We start from the raw sequence: 7,480 nt of genomic DNA on the forward strand, positions 1-7,480 counted from the left end.
ATTTGGCGAACCCTTGCTTCAGGAAACTGGCCATCGGGACTGATCTCAATCACCTGGGTGCTTAGATCCTCGTCTTTCAGCACTATCTGACACCTCCCAAGTTGCCTTAAAACCCGATGCGGCGCATATGGTTGAATGCTCTTAAGTACCATTAAGAGAAAATGGGGCCTGGCTGCTGGCATGTATATGACTTCGTCGATCGGTAACCATCCTAGCGTCCACTGTATTTGACTGGTGTCGAGGGTACGGAAATATGAGGACCATGCCATTACTCCTTCAGGTAGGTAGGTCTCATTAACTCTGGTATAGAACTCCTCTATGCAGGTCTTTTTAATGGACCCATGGCTCAGAAACTGGGCTCGGTGACATAGGTGTTCGGTCATCCATATTTGCAACAACAAGTTGCAACCCTCGAAAAAGTTTCCTCCGGCTTTGCAAGACGTGAGAGCCCGGAACATATCAGATACTATCATGGGTGCCAACGTACTATCTCTCTGTGTGAGCAACGTACTGACGACCCCTGCTATCTTTATGTCGATATTCCCGTCTTTTCTTGGGAATACTAGGAGTCCTAAGAAAGTTATCACGAAAGCAATCCGTCTATGTTCATCCCACTTTTAACGATTACTTGTGTTGCACAACTGGTTTTCTGGCTTGTCGAATCCTCCTATGTGACCATATCTTTGGTATATGAAACTCATAGTGCAAAAACCTTTTGCCAAGTCAGGGTTATGGATTGTTCTGACTATCTTTAAGGAGTCCAGAAACTGGTGTATTGCCACAGCTCTTGGAGCAATCAGATATTTGTGCCTCAATGGAGCCTCAGCATTGCCGATATACCCTGATATTTCTTCTAAAGTTGGGGTAAGTTCGAAGTCCGAGAAGTGGAAGACATTGTGCGCAGGATCCCAGTGGGGGACTAGTGCCCTTATGATATCTCCCCGTGGCCTGATATCCAACAAACTCGTGAGGCCTTTCAGATACTTCTTGATTTCGTCATGCCCTTCTTTGCCTAAATCATTCCACTAGAGCCGCAATTGGGGGGGAATTTTATTCATGATTGAAAAGGGTTCATTTGGAGTCGTGCTCATTCTGCACATTTATTAATAAGATTTTAACAAACGAAACTTATTCTGATAAAAACAAGAACATACGCTATTTTTCTCAAAAGGATTTCTGAACACGACCTCTCAGCACTTCATGAACGAAGATTTTTAAGGTTGTGTGATAAATAAAAGAGGTGGCCGTCTGTACAAAGGCAGCCTTCCGGAGTTCCTTTTGGGAACATTTGGCTATTTTTGATATAAGAGGCGTCACCCGACCCTGTGGCAGAAAAATGTACTTGGCGTTTTTGCTACTTTTATTGATTTTAAAAAAAAAATGGGAGGTTGGACCCGACGGAGGTTGCCTACGTATCTCACACCCTATGAGAATCAAACCTGCGTAGTTCGGGCAAATTAACCGAACAAGTATCTTTTTTACTTTCATTTTTCATTGCAAGACAAACCATTTTCCTTTCCTATTTTTGAAAACAAGACAAAATAACTCTTCATTTTTCAAAAAGATAAAACAACCTATTTTTCCAAACTAAAATAAAGACTCTTTTTTTCATTTTCTTTTCAACAAACGATTTTCCAAAAAATAAAAGACTTTTTTTTTCTATTTTTCATTTTCTAAAATAATCAATTAATACCTTAACTGTTATGTCTCTTTTTGTTTCCTCTTTTCTCCTGTTTTCAACATTCCCGAGATTCAGAAACCGGTCAACATGCAGGTTTGAAACAAATATATGTACATAGCAAGTAAGATGCATCAGGATGGTCTTCTCTGTTTCAGGTTGCTATTCCTAGACGGACCCAACCCCTGTGTTGAGTCCCCTAAGTCAAAATGCACATGATGCAGACAAGCGTTCCTACTAGGGATCCGGCATGAAGTCACGTTATTCTATGTTCAAAACCTGGGTCGGTGTTCTAGACAGTGTACCCGAGCGGACAACTCGAGTTGAGGAAGGAGCTCCTTTCCGGGAACCAAAAGGCCAGCCGGCTTAGAAACTTTCCGAGCCTCTTTTATTTAGGGTATGACACTAACAGAATAGGGAGTCTCAACCAGTAAGCACATCCCCGGAGGTAAGAAGAGAAAGGTTTCGGCACAATATATATACAGTTCAGATAATATCAAAGCGGTAAAAGCAGCATTTAGCACATTAGGCTCAAACATGTAAAAATCAGATAAAATCAAATATAACAATTTATATAAGCTCGAATTTCTAACCCTGAACCAGTGGTTCTGGGTTTTGGTCTGGAGGAGGAGGGGAGTGTCACACCTCCTTTTTCCGCACCCGCGGGGGTGCAAGGGAGTTTTTTCCAATTAAAGGACAATCGAAACGGGATTGGTTTACTTATTTCAGAGTCGCCACTTGGGAGATTTAGGGTGTCCCAAGTCACCAATTTTAATCCCGAATCGAGGAAAAGAATGACTCCATATTACAGTCTGCGCACCAGAAATCCGGATAAGGAATTCTGTTAACCCGGGAGAAGGTGTTAGGCATTCCCGAGTTCCGTGGTTCTAGCACGGTCGCTCAACTGTCATATTTGGCTTGATTATCTGATTTTATACAAATGTGAACTTATGTGCAAATTTTATCTCTTGACCGCTTTTATTATTATTTTTTACGAGAATTGCAACGTCGTGAAAATATATCTCGAACCACGTTACATCAATGCACCCGTGGTTATTGACATATCTCGACTCGGTTGAGATTTGGATTTGGGTCACATAAATGTGCACCCGAATTAAGAAAAATAAATTATTAAAACGCGCCTAAAGCAACTAACGTATTGTTATTTTGGGGAAGGCCGTAAAATTTGCTAAACGGCATGTCCCGAATTCTAAGTATTTTTGTATATACATTTAGAGGGCCCCGCAACTTGTGCATGTTTGTTTGTCGAGGCTCGTCTCATTCATTATTTTAAGAATTTACAACGTCATGGAAATGTATCCCGGACCACGCCACAATCAATGTGCCCGTGATTAGAGACATATTTCGATTCCGTTGAGATTTGGATTTGGGTCACATAAATGTGCGCCCTAGTTTAAGGAGATAATGTTATTAAATACGCACCTAAAGCGACTAGCGTATCATTATTTTGGGTAGGGTCGGGAAATTTGCTAAATGGCCCGTCCCGGAGTCTAAGCAAGTTTAAAACAGATATTTACTGAGGGCCCCGCGATTTTGCATTTTTCGGCTAGGCTCGTCTCATTTACTTTTAAGGATAAACCTACAACAACTACATTCTTCTATTAAGTTTGTCTCTAAAAAACACAAGAAAATACCTTGATTGATTACATGCTGAGAAAACGCAACTTATTAGCTATTAGCGTACGACTGACACAAATGAGAAATTGCAGCAGAATTTGTACAAAGAGGGGTGGCCTTCATTCTATATTCTATTGTTCAAGAAATCTGAAACATGGGATTGACGCACAACAGTATCGAAGCAGATTATCCTTAGGCGAAGAAATTAGACGTATTCTACCTTATTTATTGACGGGCATACGTATGAGGTTCAGTTAATTATTCCTCACATGCTTGACACTAACAAAACGAAACGACTGTATGACGATCCTATCTAACTCAAGTGGTGTTATCACGTGTTTAGCTATGCGATTTTTTTTATCTTTTGGCTATAATCCAGATTGCCTAGTGTGCCTTCAAGATACACATATCTACTGACGAATTAAGGCGAAACAAGTGTGATTACTGCGTTCATTTTTACAGACGCGATGCCATTGTTGGCCGAGTATTACTACTATCCAGCTAACTTCTTACTGATTTACATACAACAATGGACTGCCAGACCAAACTCCTTATGGACTGAGAAACTATCTTATTACATTGTTTGAAGGTTAAACTTTACATGTTAAATACACCAACATTCTAAACTATAAGCAGCAGAATAAAGGTAACCATGCTCATGTTTGGACTGCCATAACCTTGTGCTTTTTATTCAGCTCCAAACGTATCATTACATCAGTGAATTTAGAACGTGTACCTGGATGTTTGGACAATAAGAAAGAGAAGAAGAAAAGTATCAGCAGCAAGCCACTCGAACAGCAAACACACAGCAACAACCAGCAACAGTACCCAACAACAATTGTGAAGCCCACAAATGGTCGAGCAACAAGCAATAATCCCAGAAACAGGGTAGTGAAAATAGCCGAAAACCCAGAATGTTCAATGCAAATAGCCACAACAATACAGTAGTCACAAACAGCTCGACAAATAACCAATAACAATTGGCAAAGACAGCTTGACCAGTTTAAATTCTTAGACAGTTTTCAGACAATAGTTGGTTCAATATCCTGAAATTTCTTCTGTTATTCTTTCTTTTCAGTTTTTCTCACTCACAGAATCTCTCTGAAGACTAAAAAAAGTCCAGCCCTTTCTATGTTCTGAAACAGCTTATTTATAAGCTAACAACCCAGTGCAGTCAAGCTGCCTGGATCCTGCAAATTGCAATCTGCCCATACCCCTTAACTCCCCATGCCTAAAGGCATTTTTCTTGGTAAACTTAATCAGCCCCCATGCTTTGTCCTATTGCTCTAATCAAGAGTTATGGGTTTAAAGTATTCATTTAATTCCCATACTCTTATGTCTTGTTCCCCATTGGCAATTAATGTAATCCTAATTCAATACCCTATTTGTCAGCTCATTTAAACTGCTCTTTTTAATACCCAAATTACACCTGTTAAACCTGGTTATTACTGTATTAACTTACTGCAACAGTAAGGCATTTTTGAACTTCTGAAAGTTCAAATCCAGAGCTGCCCTGGACTGAATCTTTTTAGTTGTTTTGCAATGCAAATAAACTAATTTCAAACAATGTCGAGCAATCAATTAACAACAACAGGTTCGTTCACTCATGTGAAGTTGTATGAATTAGAATATTTGAACCTTCAGTTATAGGAAACTAATCGACGACGTTTATCAAATCGACTATACTAATTATAACAAGAAATAACTAGTCGATCACATAAACAACACGTACAGGGTCCCGAATGGCTTCAGACAACTTTGCACAATCACTGGGAGGCCATGCGAACTATCTATTCGACGACTAATCTCATCGAGCATATATATCACAAGACGCATTCACATATACACAGAAGAACAAATGACCAAATAAAAGGTCTTTACAAAGACGGAAGAAAATTGAAAAAAACAATATCAGAAACACCAAACAACTACAACAAAACATGCTTAACAAATTCAGACAATACTTAAACAAAACTGAAAAGAAAAAGAAAACTTACTGAATGCTTATCTAAGAAACGGGCCAGGTCTGAACTAGTTTTGACCATTTGAGTCCGAACAAACCTTAATCGGGGTGTTCTCGACCGAGAACACCTTGATTAAAGCCTATTAGGTCCCAAAATCCCCATGAAACTGATCGGATTCCCCAGGTTCTTGTATCCCAGAGTTTGAATCTTCAGATTTGGGTTTTTGGGATTTGTGGGTAGATTCGGACCAAACCAAGCTTGGTTTGGTCACGAGGGAGGTCAGGGGGTTGTCTGGTGTGAATCTGCGGTGGTTTGGTGTAGATCGGGGTTTAGTCTCGAATCTTCAAATCAAGATTCGAGACGATGGAGTGTGATTCGAGGTACATGGTTGGTGGATTCGTGTTCAGGGTGGTTGGATGTATCGGGGGTGTTAAGGGGGTGGTCACCGGCGTCCTTGCCGCCGGGTTTTACGGTGAAGGTGAAGGGGGCGGCTAGGGTTTGGGATATTAGGGTTAGGCTCTGGAGACGATGAAGCCGGGGGGTGTTTGGATAGGGGGCGTGGGGTATGATGGAGGGTTTATATACGGAAGGGGAAGATAGATCGGAGCCGTTAGATCAAGTGATCTGAACGGCTTGGATCTGTTGGTAGGTGATAGGACGGGGTCGTTTGGTATGGGAACGGGTCGTTTTGGTTTAGGTGAGGGGTTGGGTTGACCCGCGTAAACAGGTCGGGTTATGGGTGTGAGTGTGGACCGTTGGATGAGTGTGATTGAATGGCTCGGATCAGACGCCTTATACGACGTCGTTTCGGGATGTGCCTGGGTAGGCCTGGTTTGGACCGGATCCTTGTGCTGGTTTTGGGTCTCACTTTGGGGCCCAATCCGATTTTCCTGCACCCTTTCCCTACAGCCCAATTAACAAAATTAAACTAAAATTCCTAAATAAAACTTTTGTAAAAATTAAAGATGAAATCACACACATATTGATTAACACATAATTTAACATTAAATACAAATTACTCAATGACAAGACATATATTTTTTGATTTTCTTTTCTTTTTGGAGTAATTCCCGTGAAGCAAAAATCACGTGCTTACAGGACCCAACCCATGTGTTGAGTCCCCTAAGTCAAATGCATATGATGCAAATAAGCGTTCCTACTGGGGTTCTGGCATGAGGTTTTGTTATACTAGGTTTATCCTGGGTGTTTGTTCTAGACCTGGCTTACCCGAGCGGACAACTCGAGCCGAGGATGGGAACTGCATATCGGTAACCAAAAGATCATCCGGTTTTGCAACTCCTCCGAGTCCTCTTTCCATTTTGGGATAGGACACTAACAAAAAGAAGTCACGACCAGCATGCACTCCTCAAGAGAGAGAAGAGAGGGATTTTTGTAGCAGTTTATATATACAGTTCAGATAATATCAAAGCGGTAAAAGCAACATTTAGCACATTAATCCCAAACATGTAATAAAATCAGATAATAAACAAAGCCAGATACAATAATTATTGTAAGCTCAAATTCTGAACCCTGAACCAGAGTTTCTGGGTTCGGTCCCCAGCAGAGTCGCCAGAGCTGTCACACCTCCTTTTTCGCCCGCGCCACCCGCAAAAGGGACGCGGAAGGGAGTTTATTCCAATTAAAGGACAATCGAAACGAGATTTATTTATTTATTTCAGAGTCGCCACTTGGGAGATTTATGGTGTCCCAAGTCACCGGTTGAATCCCGAATCGAGGAAAAGAATGACTCTGTTTAACAGTCTGCGCACCAGAAATCCGGATAAGGAATTCTGTTAACTCGGGAGAAGGTGTTAGGCATTCCCGAGTTCCGTGGTTCTAGCACGGTCTCTCAACTGTCATATTCGGCTTGATTATCTGATATAATACATGTTGAACATATGTGCGAATTTTAACTTTTAATCGCTTTTATCATTATTATTATTTTTATCGATAATTGCAACCTCGTGAAAATATATCTCGAACCACGTCACAATCAATGTACCCGTGGTCGTCGACACACTTCGACTCCGTTGAGATTTGGATTTGGGTCACATAAATGTGCACCCGAGTATAGGAAAATAACATTATTAAATACGCGCCTAAAGACTAACGCATTGTTATTATTTGGGGTAGGGCCGTGAAATTTGCTAAACGGCCCGTCCCGGAATCTAAGTATTTTAAAACAAATAATTATTGAGGG

The sequence above is a fragment of the Nicotiana tabacum genome, chromosome 10 (assembly GCF_000715075.1).
Source record: "Nicotiana tabacum cultivar K326 chromosome 10, ASM71507v2, whole genome shotgun sequence".
Lineage (NCBI taxonomy): Eukaryota > Viridiplantae > Streptophyta > Magnoliopsida > Solanales > Solanaceae > Nicotiana > Nicotiana tabacum.